The 12,531-nt window shown below is 38.8% G+C and overlaps 1 protein-coding gene across 4 annotated transcripts in view; it reads left to right on the top strand.

Annotated features, from left to right (window-relative positions):
* Window positions 1-12,531, top strand: part of LOC120720995 (MAM domain-containing glycosylphosphatidylinositol anchor protein 1) — a 204,205-nt gene that overhangs the window by 37,879 nt on the left and 153,795 nt on the right. The gene's annotated exons all lie outside the window — the stretch shown is intronic.

Raw genomic sequence — 12,531 nt, 5'->3', positions numbered from 1 at the left:
TAGCCGATTTGTCTCTCTTTGGGATTTCTTTTTGTCTATATATTGAAGCTGCTTCATCACAGTGAATCCAGGATGTCCAGCATGATCATATTTTCTCTAAGCTTGGGGTCTATCTTAAGGTGGTCAGGAATAATTTACTTGTCCTAATATTGGTTTCAGAATTACAGATTTTGAACCAGACACTCCATCTATCAGACGACTGAATTTCTTACAGGCTTTCACTTATCATTCATTCCACAGAATAAAATTGCCAGCAGACATGTATTGACATCCAGAGACTGTGTGTACCATACAACAAACCACCTTACTTTTGCTACTCCTGTTAGTTTGGGTTGTTTGTTTCTCCGTCACTCCTTAGCTGTCATTACAAATGCCAAGTGATCACTATGATTGCTTCTTTGATCTTATTTACTCATAGAAATAAAGATCTTTGCAGTGGGGATGGCATCAAAGTAAGTCTAGACCTGTGTGTGTCATATAGTTAATAATTGCACTTGGACTGTAAACATTTGGTTGTAAGACTGCAAGCCAAAGTCTATAACCGATATTTTACTGACTGTTAAAAGTGTACAGCGTAGTCTTTGGACTATCCCGAAAGGACAACCAAATTGTGACTTTCACTGCCTTCTTTTTTTCTTTTTCTTTCTTTTTCTTTTTTTTTGCCTGCGCCGTTTGGATCTTTAGCCATCAGAATTGTTGTCTGAAGGCCAAGAAAGATGCCAAGCGGATTTACTTTAAAGTGGATCATCATGGCCTTGCCATATTGGTCCATTTGATTGACCGTTACTTGTAACGCGTTACTGTAATCCGATTACTTTTTTCAAGTAACAAGTAAAGTAAGGGATTACGGTAATTAAAAACGGTAATTAGATTACCGTTACTTTCCCAGAGGAACGCTGCGTTACTGCGTTACTAAAACCGTGATTTTTTTGCGAGAATGTCTCATGACAGTGACATAAGCAAGTGCGATGTTTGTGACAACAGTTGTGTGTAGATCAACAATGGATAATATATCGAGTGCTGGAGAGAGTATGAGCGTGCAGCGTTTAAAGCGTGGAAGTACTGACCTTACTTTAAGTTTGATTCCATAAAAAGTGACAAAAACATTAGTGTCCGTTGTGCGTGGGAAGACAACTTCTTTTTACAGTGAAAAAAAACCCCCTAAACTTCCAAGCTAGCACCGAGTGCGCAACGACGTAATGGGAAATTCACAGAGAAACTCGCGGATTCTTCCACTGACCGCTGCGGCACACCTGCACCAGGGTAAACCTCCGCCTACCCTAGTCCTGCTTTACAGGTGAAAATAGAGCAAAAGGACCGCTAGTCTTTGACTTTATTTATTTTCTGCTGTGTTTTACTTGCATCTATTTGAAAGACTGAGTGTAAACACACACACAAAAAAAATATTTTATGTGCTGGAATGTGCAGAAAATAGGTTTAAATATTAAACAAATTTCTTCCAGTCAGAGAATGGTGCATATAATTAAATTTTTGCTTGATGCATAAAGTTAAAAGATTAAAACTAATAAAACAAGTTTTAAAAACGACTTTTCCATGTGATTACATTTTGTATGATGGATTATGTAGTAAAAGTAGAATTGGGCTGAAAGATCTATTGCTTTATTACCTATTCTGGTTGTAAATCGTGTTTTTAAAAAGTAACTAAGTAACTAAGTAATTAATTACTTTTGAAAATAAGTAATCAGTAAAGTAACGGGATTACTTTTTTGGGGAAGTAATCAGTAATTAGTAACTGATTACTTTTTTAAAGTAACTTGACCAACACTGGCAAAGACAGATGTAAAGCCATTATCAAAAATTACAGGGAGTGACAAGATCACCTTTTTAGATTCCTTGGTTCCTCAAACATGCCATACATTTTTTTTTTAACTTCTACTATCCATGCCTTTGTCAGTCTCAATGCTGGCAACATTGGAGGAAAGCAGTGACTCCCAAAACTGTTGCCAACAGTAGATGTTGTTGTTGTTGTAGAATATCTAGCCTACTGACAATTTTGATAATAATCTAAATTTGATCTACTAAGAGGTTTTTGGATTTAATGAGGCCCTTTTTTACTGGTGTAAAAGACTTAAGCTTTTGGATACCAATTTAGACATTGATACTATAACAATGGTAGAATATGTGAGACATTTGGGTGAGCCCTGTTTCTCTTTTGCTTTTGTAACACATGCAGAACACACAAACACACATAGACACACACAAATTGTGCTTCCATCCTTGACCCATGGGACAGAAGCCCCATCAGAGAGGAAAGAAATGACTGGAACTCTAATCCGGAAGCAAAGTCATGGATCCTAACGAAGGTCTGCAGAGGGCAACATCTGATTATCTTTCACCTTAAAGAATAATTGTCTGTGCATATGTGTGTGTGGATGTGTGTGTGTTAAGTGAGAAGAGGCCAGGAGTGGTACTGTACAGGACTACCTTATTTCGACTGCTATAGGTCTTGACTGTCAAACAGATGTAGCTGTACTTCAGAAAATGACTTAACTGGAGCATTGTTGCTTGTCCTCCAGAGAGATAGAGATATTTTAAACTATGAGATGAGGTTACGAGTAGGATCCAGGAAAGGTAAAACGAGGCCAAGGGTGAGACATCTTGCCTTGAGTTAATGATAAGAATTTTTTGGGTTTTTTTTGCTGTCACAAATTTATGTTTTGTGTATTTACCTTAACAACAGACACACACACACATAAGCAGTCACACACAAGTCAAGTTTACCGATTGACCATGGGACTCATTCCATGAAGTGAATATTGAATTACCTGTGATGCTCCTGCAGGAGTGTTTCACAGAGAAAATATAGAGAAAGGGTCCATCGAGTATATTGACTAAGAGGATCACCCACAATACACACATGCTACTATACACACAAGCATAAACACACATTATTGAATGAGAACAGGCAGTGTTCTGTGGTCTGCTGTGGTTGTAATAGGCTCATTATTCACCATGTGCTGTGCTTATACACTCAGCAGATCCAAAAGCAGTAAAAAAACAAAAAACAAAAAAACAGATGCTATTATACACACAAACAGAAACACGCGTAGCCTCATATGCACCATTTGTTCTCTGAATCGTTCACCTACTGTACTTTCACTGCCCAGACTTCCAACATATAGCTATAACAGCACAGCGCCGCAGTATCGGGAGTATACCTATTATCTGCACTTAGAAGCATGATTATTCGGCACAGCTCAAACTAATTCAATCAAGCAGAAAAAATCCTATAATGTTCTGTTTTTGTTGCAGATGTTTTACATGATGATTCAGCTGTCTGGTAATTTTAAAGGCTGCAGTTTCATGCCCTATTAAATTATATATTGCATACTGAGAGGTGTTTCTTTTTTTCCCCAACACATTTTTATGATATAGGGTAGGCTAAAAAAACACAGAGACATGTTTTTGGCAGTACAGTGCACCAAGAATTTTGTATCTAAAGTGAATTTCAACAAAAACTCACTCAGCCTCACTTTTTTCTCTTCAAAGTTTGGTAAGAATCTATATTAGTTTAAGACTGGTCTATTTGGTAAATTAAGTTTTTGAGCTAACAAACTCAAAATGGATAATAACAATGTGTTTATCTAAAACATTTTTGGGGATTTTTTAGGTTTTGTTCTGCCCCTTTTTCACATTTTAATTATCCACCAATTTTCTACTTCTCTGAGTCATCAGGAGCAGCAGTCTAGAGTGTAGTTACACTAGGCAATCTGTACTGTGCTGAAGCACATTTGACCTCTGGTTTGACTAGTGTGATCGCTGCATGCTGTATCCAAGTATGGTTAAGGGAACCTTGGCCTTGCTCCCTTGCAGAGGTGGTCCCGGTTGGACTTCAGCTGAACATGGGCATGACGCACATGTAGTGTGATTGTTAACTGTTCCCGAGCAAGGAACGTTCCCTTAACAACAGCTGGATATGTGAAAATCACTTTATTGAGAAATGGACAAATGTGTGAGAGGATAGTGTTTCACAGATCTGCATTTAGCCCGCAGCATGCCGAAAATTCCGAACATCACCGTGCTCTGCAAGAGTGCTTTTCAATATCGTGTGGGTGCATGTGAGAGAAAGACAGAGAGCACCTGGGAGAGATGAGACAAACTGAAGCCTACTCGAGCCCAGATCGGTTGTGTGTGATCGCAGGCTATTGGGGACAATCGTGCCAGGGTGTGGTACAAGGCAAGCGTAAATAGACCAACGGACACACCTTCATCCAGCCAACACCTGCACTTTTCAAGGATTTCAAGGCATTTTTTAGCTAACCAAGAGACTTAATCTCTCTAGCTTATCCTGGTTATGCCCCAGGGAGTCCTCCTAGACATGCCTGGAACATTTCACCTAGGAGGCATCCAGGAGGCATCCTAGTAAGATGCTCCAAAACTTTCTCATGGCTCCTTTTGATGCAAAGGAGCAGTGGTTCTTCTGTGAACTTCTTCTGCATGGCTAAACCCCTCAACTTTTGTCTCTCTCTAGAAGTGAGAGACAAACGTTGGAGGAGCATAGATTGGTGTTTTGTATCCATAATCTTATTCTTTCAGTCACTACCCATAGCTTGTGGCCTTACATGGGGACAGCAATGCAAACTGACCAGTTAATTCACAGCTCCACCTGTTTTTGCTGCTCTCACCTTTATCGCATCAGAGAAGTACAGTATCCAAATCACTGCTGGCGCTCCACCTTTTCCAGCTGAGAAACATGGCCTCAGACATGGAAGTGCTAATTCTCATCCCAGCTGCTTCGCACTTGGTTAAAACCCACCCAGCGCGAGCTGGAGGTCATTGCTCAATAAAACCAGCAGCACCACATCATTCACAGAAAGGAAAGAGATGTGAAAAAGCAAAAGGGAATCAATGTTTTTATACACAGAATTTTTTACTTTGGACTGATTAAAAGCTAGATAGGCTAGTGTGCTGATAACCCTCAGAAACTTTATCCGTAAAGCATGTCTTCACCTAAAACTTTACTGATTTAAATTATGTGGATTTGCTTTGTGTCTTCAAAAGTCATTCGCCTCTGGATAATGTGATCATGTAAACATATTTGCAACCACAAATGCAGCTTGAATAATAAAGAATAATAACAATACCACATTCCCACCACAATAAAAATACATATATAATAAACCTGTCTAGGTCTATGTAAAAGTACATAAAACGCCTAGTGTTGGCAAGACCGTTTTGTTTGTCTGGGATCAGGGGAAACAATTCAACCAAAGCTTTAGAAGTAAGCCCAAGCTTTAATTAATCCATTTGTCAGTTGAATGATCTTTCTGTGTGAAAGTCATAAGCCTCTTGTCTCTGTGACTTTGATATTCATAAGTCTTGTTAATTGCCATGGCAACACAAGCTAATGATACAGTAAGTGCTGGTGGTGCAGCTAAAAGAGAATTTGGTCTGGGAGAGACTGAAACAAATGTCCTAATGAAGTATAGTGGATGTCAAGAGATTTTATTGGAGGAAAAGTTTGAATGGTTAGATACTCTTTTTTTTTTTAATAGAATTGTAATCTCTTTTTGGTGATGGATATTAGAATGCACTCTTTTTTGTAATAACTGTCTTAAAAAACTTTAGCCTTTAGAGAACTCCCACAGAAAACATCAGGAATTGCTGAATCCAGTATGTGCAGCTCAAGAGGGTACTGGTGAATTCAAATGAAATGGAGCTTTCTAAACTAAAAAAGGCAGGCATTTTTCACCTTGGTTATATTTTTACCTTTTCAGTACCTGGAGGAAGGATTCACTTTTTCTCTGCTCTGCTAAGATGTTTTGGGTAGATATTGAATATCTGAAATAGTGTCTACAAGTCTACCAGTGACGGCGCTCTCAAGTACATTTATTAACGGTAGTTTCAATCTCTAAAAGCCACCATCCATCTCTCCATTCATCCTTCCATCCATCCATTCATCCATCCAACCAACCATCCATTGATCCATTGTGGGGAGACCAGAGCCTATCCCAGCTACCATAGGCTGAGGCAGGGTCCACTCTGGATAGGTTGCTAGCCTTTTTGCAAGGCTAACACGGATTGACAAACAACCGAATTACCAAAAATATACACAACAATGTGTCTAGCAGCCTGCGTTTCATCTGTTATTCTTACCAAAAGGATAAATTAGGTCCATTCAGTTTGTTATGGCGTACAAATTAATACGTTTTGGATTGGCTCATATACTGCAAACATCTAGTGAAGCCTACTTCCCAAGCCTTTTCTTTTACTGCGATTTTCCATTTGATTCCATTCCATTTGATCTTTGCATTTGAGAGAGGACTGCTATATTTGTTAACAAACGTAAACAGGATTTTTAAGCATTAAAACATTCAGTGCTATTGATTTTCTTGTGAGCACATCCTTGTTAGGCGAGGCTACTGGTTGAGTCACTTTCACTTTTGTGAAAGTCAGCGTCTGTTCTTCTAGGCCTGCTCATTCTGGAATCAAAAGAAACTGACTTGCACTTTGAAAAGTGATCACTGACTAAACTCGTCAGTTGCTCTCGAAGAAACCTGATGGTTTTGTCATTGTGTTGACTTGACCTTATTCAGTGTATAGACAGCCGGAGCAGAGCAGCACAGCTAATTAACACTCCAAATGGGACTTAATCAGATGCCAAGTGCTCTAATAAAAATGAAAGTCACTGGGAATAAAAAGGAAATCTCCACAGGGGGAAAGGGAGGGATATTTCAAGACGTGTATGTGCCCTTGTCTGTGTGTGTGTGTGTTTATATGTAAATATGAGAAGCATTAAAGCCAATATAATTTTTTTCTAGCTACACTAATGTATGGAAGATGGCCTTTCTGGACAGAAGTAAATGAAGGAAGCTGTTTATCTGCAAACTTTATAGCATCGGAAAACCAAGATGATCTTTGCAGTGTTAAAACACTGAATCCATTGGTGCTCATCAAATGAAAAGCAGAACATTTCAAATGAAATTTGATCTAAACTTATTCTTAGAATAACTCTTCAAACTAAATTTAAATTAGCCAATCGTGTCTCTTGATTTTGAATGTGATTGTTGCGCTGCACCTTCGTTAAAAAGTGATTTGCACAGTTTAAAAAGTAAGAGGAACTGAAAGACAAAAGACAAGAGACAACTTATACACATGGCTCCAAGCAAAAAGATGTATACCAAAATTAGTGTCTCATTGAGAGGTCATGTTCTCAGTGATGATGTATCTTCCAGATGATTTGGAAGAGAAACAAATCTAAAAAATGAGGATTTTTTTTGGCAAAAGACAGAAAAACAGAGTACAAGAGAGCATATGAAGGTGTGCTGTAGGTTATGGCTAAGTGCCTGTAAGGGTTCATATCGAGGTGGAAAATGAATGCTTGAGCAACTAGTTTGTGTGTGCATGTAATTACCTCCGTCTCTTTGGGTGGAAATGTGTAGTAATTACATGTTGTTAAGCATGTGTTGTGAATGTGCATATTTAGAATATAAATAACTGCCTTTTGCAGTTATTCATTCATCAACTCTATCTCATGCTGTTTGTGTTTACACGATGGTGATACTTAAACTGGACGTTTGGTGTGCTTCCTTATTTTCTGGCATTTATATTTACTGTTACAGTGGATGCTGGTATTAAGCATGGCCAAAATAGTATGTACAAGTAATCCTTGTGAGTCGGAAGGTTTTGTTTCATACAGTTTTTTCTACTTCATGACATCAGTAAGACAGATTTTCTTAATATATTTTTCTCTATTATTGTACGGTATTTACCTTATGATATAAAGCGCCTTGAGGCGACTGTTGTGATATAAATAAAATTGTAGTCAGTTGCACTGAATGATCACCTCAGGCACACAGGGCGGGCTGCGTGCCCCACACGCCTGCTGTACAAATCTTCTGTTTTAGAGTGGCAGCCAATCACAGTCAGTCTTACTTAAAGGAAGGGTGTCACTTGCGGGAGAGGAGCTACAATAATTTAAAGATAGAAGATGAATTGGAGGTGCTTTCAAGAAGACCTATTATAATTTGAATCTAAGCTTTGATTTATATTCTAGTAGAGTCAAGAAGTAAAATATTGAGATGAAAATGGAAATAGCAGGTCTAGTTTTCTGCAAACACCTTAAAGTTCTATGTTTTTGTCAGTGAAACAAATAACTATCAGAAAAAAAGCTTTTCCAGCAAAACTAGCAGAAACCACCAAAACAGAAAACTATGCATACTTTTATCTGCTCCCATCAAAAAAACGGTGCGTCTAACCTGTGTTCCTCCCTCCTCATGCTTCTTCCCCCTTCTTCTGCTTCTTTTCATACACCACCTTTTTACTTCTTATTTTAAGCATCCTAACCTTCCTCCTTCCCATTCGCTTTTGCTTCACCTCCTCCCTTCTTTCCTTATTCTTAGTTTTGTGTACCTGTTGTTTTTACTACCAGCCACTAGCAATGCATATTTATTGGCTTCAGCGGTCCTACCTCATCCAGCATGTGCAGCGTGTGAGGGTAAATCTTCCCCCTCCCTTGGCTTACATACAGCCTTGTCTATTGTCGCTGGTAACACAAACACCTATTATTTACTGTGTGATTTATTAATGAATTAAGTCTTTTAACTTTTTGCTTACATCTATTTCCCAAGGAGGAAAGGATGGCAGGGCTGATTAATTGTGAAAGGGGTTGTTGTGCCCAGTTAACACACTGTCCTATGCACACATAAACACACTGGTACACACAAATATGCACAGATGCTTAATGATATTTACATACAGACTCGTTCACATGTGTGGGCTTTATCACCTAAGGGACCTAATGTCAACACACATACACACTGACTATAAGGACAGTGCCATTAAGGCTTCAACCTTCTCCAAGAGAGCGGACTTCTGTCGCTGGCTCTGGCCTCTCAGTGTTAACTTTGAACAGATTAGCTTACTCGTTTGCTGAGACCATCCTGTGTGTGTGTGCAGAAGCTTGTATATACAGTTTATAAGGTTTTGTGTTAAATATTGTGTATGTGCTAATTAGTTTTACGTTATTGCAGCAACACAATCAGGTAAAACACCAGATGTTGTATTTAGCTGTGGTAGGGTTAAAACTACCATTATTAACTCCTTCAGCACTTAGGACTCAGGACTTCAGTGATTGCTCTTTCTACCATTTTTTAGGCTTCATCAGATCGCAGTAATTTGTGACGTAAACTCACAAATCATCTCATCCTGTAACCGCAGTATGAATGTCCCTGTGAGCTAAATCTTTTGGATGCAGAGCAGATGAGGTTGGAGAAATTGCTTTTATTTCCATCCATCACTGGTTGCATGTGAAAACTGACAAAGTTAAAATAATAGGCAGCATTTTTTTTTTTTGGTCCCATAGCACATGAATCGTGCACACTTAATGTCTGAAATGCTGCTTTGGCACACAGCACGTAAGGAGGATGAAGGGAAGATGTTGATTGAGGATTTTTTTATGGACTATTTAATTGGATTTTATTGTCAATTCATTTATTGGAGAGTAAAAGAGGAGAAATGGAAAGCCACTGATCAGTCTCTGGTGGAGAACATTAACCACTAACTGTTCTTCAGTGGTGATAGCAACAAGACCAACAAACTGAAGAAGAAAATATGTCATTTGCTAATGCCCTCTAGGGTGTCACATAAAACATTTTCTCATCACACCCACTACCAAGACAAAGTCATCTGTCATCTCTGCATTCCAAACCATTACAAATCAGTCTTGTAAAATAAATCAGGTTTATGATGGGGCATGGGGCACTGTTATGGGTAAGGTTTAGCTCAGGACAAAAATAACAAAAATGTTTCTGAGTAAGAAGTATCTAAATGAACCTGAATATTTTTAGACTATGAAGCATCTCTTTCTTAAAAAAAATGCTTTGTGAAAACTATTTTTACTTGCACACCGTGAGTGAACTGTAGGTTGTTTGTGTATATCTTACATAAATTTGAAATCCACATTAAGGGTCTGTGTCCATCGGCAGTTTTTTTTTTTCTTTTTTTCTTCTTTCTTTTTTTTTCTTTGTTTTTTTGTGCTAAAAGCACTCAGGACCTCTTTTACAGCCACCTGAGAGCTATTATTGAGCACTTGTTTTTGCTATTCTACAGAACTGCCTTTTTCAGCATTGTATCACAGAGTACTGGGTTTTACAGTAATTTTATGTTTTCACCTCCACTTTTGTTGATGGTATTGATATCATAAGTCCTGTCTCGTCTGTATTTGATTGGTCAAGGGAGAAGTGACACTGACATCTGCGATGCTGACCCAGAAATTGAACTGTTTACAGCTTCAAGCATTGCCAGTAGAGTGTAAAAAAGATGTTTAGAGCCCACAATGCTCCCAATGGACGCAGACTGTCCGAATAACCTGTAGCTGAAAAGTTCACCATTCCTCAGCTTTATGAACTTGCTCTGAATTGGAGTTCCACTTAAGTAGCGAATTCAAAGTTAGAGCTATTACCAGATTTTCTTATGACATTAATGAACAGGACTCAGATGTACTGGAAGTACCTATCTCACTTCTTTGCCATTTTGTTGAGGCTGAACCTTTAGCTCTAACACATGTGCTACACACACAAATACTCTAGTCCTAATTACATGCCATGCAACAGAAAACAAACAATAAGTAATGCGCACATGTCTACACACACAGACACTAGAAGGGCTCTAACTCTGAGCGCAGGTGAACTTAACTTTCCTCCTTGAGGTTTCCTTTGGAATTTCATTACCTGTACTTGGTGCTTATCGATCCTGTTATATACACTAGGCCAAGCAGCTGTTAAATTATTCACTCTGGTTAAATAGAGCTGTTCCATTATTCAGAAGCGTGGCACAGTGTAATTAATATTGTAGAGATATGTGACAGGCCGGGTGGCATTTCACTCAGTGACAGCACATCGCTCGCTTAATTCTTGCACTTTCTCTACTCGTTTCCTGTCTTTGTAGTCGTTTTCCCTCTCGTTCTTCTGCTGTCTTTCTCTTTCATGTAATTTTTTTGTTGAATTTTCTTTTTTTTCCACTTCCTCTATATTTTTTTCTTTCCTCCTTTATCCTTTTATGTCTTTACTGTGTAATTACGGGGGGTTTTCTCCTCTCTCTCTCTCTTTCCCTTATTTGGTTATTCTCCTCCACTCTCCCTTGCTCGTAACACTTGTGTTGAAAAGTTTGTGCCACTTCAACAGCTTGAGAGGATTTACTCAATGAGTTATTTTGGGTGTGTATGTCTGCATTTATCTTCTCCTTCCACACCGTTGTGCTGGAGCTGTGTGTATTCTGTATCACCCTCTTATCTGGATTATCCAAATATTTAATTTAGTTCACAGATTTTCTGTTATACAGTATTCAAAACACCTACAACTCTAGTACATACCACGCACGCACGCACGCACACACACACACACACACACACACACACACACACACACACACACACACACACACACACACACACACACACACAAAGTGCTTTGTTCCTACTGTGTCACATACTCATGACAGTGTCCTTGAAGAAATTCTTGCCTTGCTGCTGCTCTCTTGCATTTGAACAGTATGTGCAGTAAGGGCCATTATAGAAACACCCCACCCCCCTCTTCTATCCTCAATCTGCCTTTCATTAGTGCTGCAGCAAAGTAATGCATTATTAGTGCAATGAAAAACTGATTTACAGCTAAAAGCACATGATGAAAATTAGAAGAGTCCATACTCTTGCTAAGGCCGATACCCCATGTCATATTTTTAGAGAAAGTGCTCCACATTCAGACCAAAATTAAATGGGTTTTTCCTCTGCCCACGCTCTACCTCTCCAGCAAGCTTCATTAAGTTCAGCCGGGTAGTTTTTGCATAAACCTGCTGACAAACAGAGACACAAACAGCAACAAATGGTAAAACATAGCTCCACAGACAGCTAGAACACACTGAACATTGCTAATAAGCTTTCCTCCATTTAGAGAGCTACTGGCTTCCTTAAAAAAAGTAAATCATGCAAATGCATAAATAAATGTTCACCGACATTAAAATGGATGTTAAAAAAAATCTGCAAATTTGTATTAAAAGCTGAGGTGGCATTTAATGAGGCTGGAGCCTAGAAAAGGGAACTACAGGGTCATACGTTGTGCGTCGTGAGCACACAGATGCTGTCAGAATAAGGAAGAGTTCTTGGCCTTGTCCTCCTCTTCATCATTCAGCCAATTAGGATCCATCTCTTTTTGCTCTTATCAATGCTCCTCCTCCACTCTTGTCAAAGTTCTTTGACAAAACAGGGAAACGGAGACTTCAAAAGCTTCTCTTGTGTTGTTTTTTTCCCTCCGCTTTTTGATTTCTGAAGCCCAAAGTGAAGCTACAGAGATAACAGGATGACAACACAGAGAACTCAAAGGCCTGGATGCTTTGTGCTTGTATGTAAGCGTGCATTAAAAAGAAAACTGTAGGAATGCCTAATCCAATTTGTGTGTTTGAATAATGCATACAAATGTATGCAAAAGGTATGTAAAACCGCCCTCACATGCGGAAATTAATTATTTCTATGGTATACAGTTTGAAATAAAAAGCTCTTTGTCAGACTGCTTCTTC

This window comes from Simochromis diagramma, unplaced genomic scaffold, assembly GCF_900408965.1.
Source record: "Simochromis diagramma unplaced genomic scaffold, fSimDia1.1 OVJJ01000603.1, whole genome shotgun sequence".
Lineage (NCBI taxonomy): Eukaryota > Metazoa > Chordata > Actinopteri > Cichliformes > Cichlidae > Simochromis > Simochromis diagramma.
This window is presented reverse-complemented; position numbering and strand designations above follow the sequence as displayed.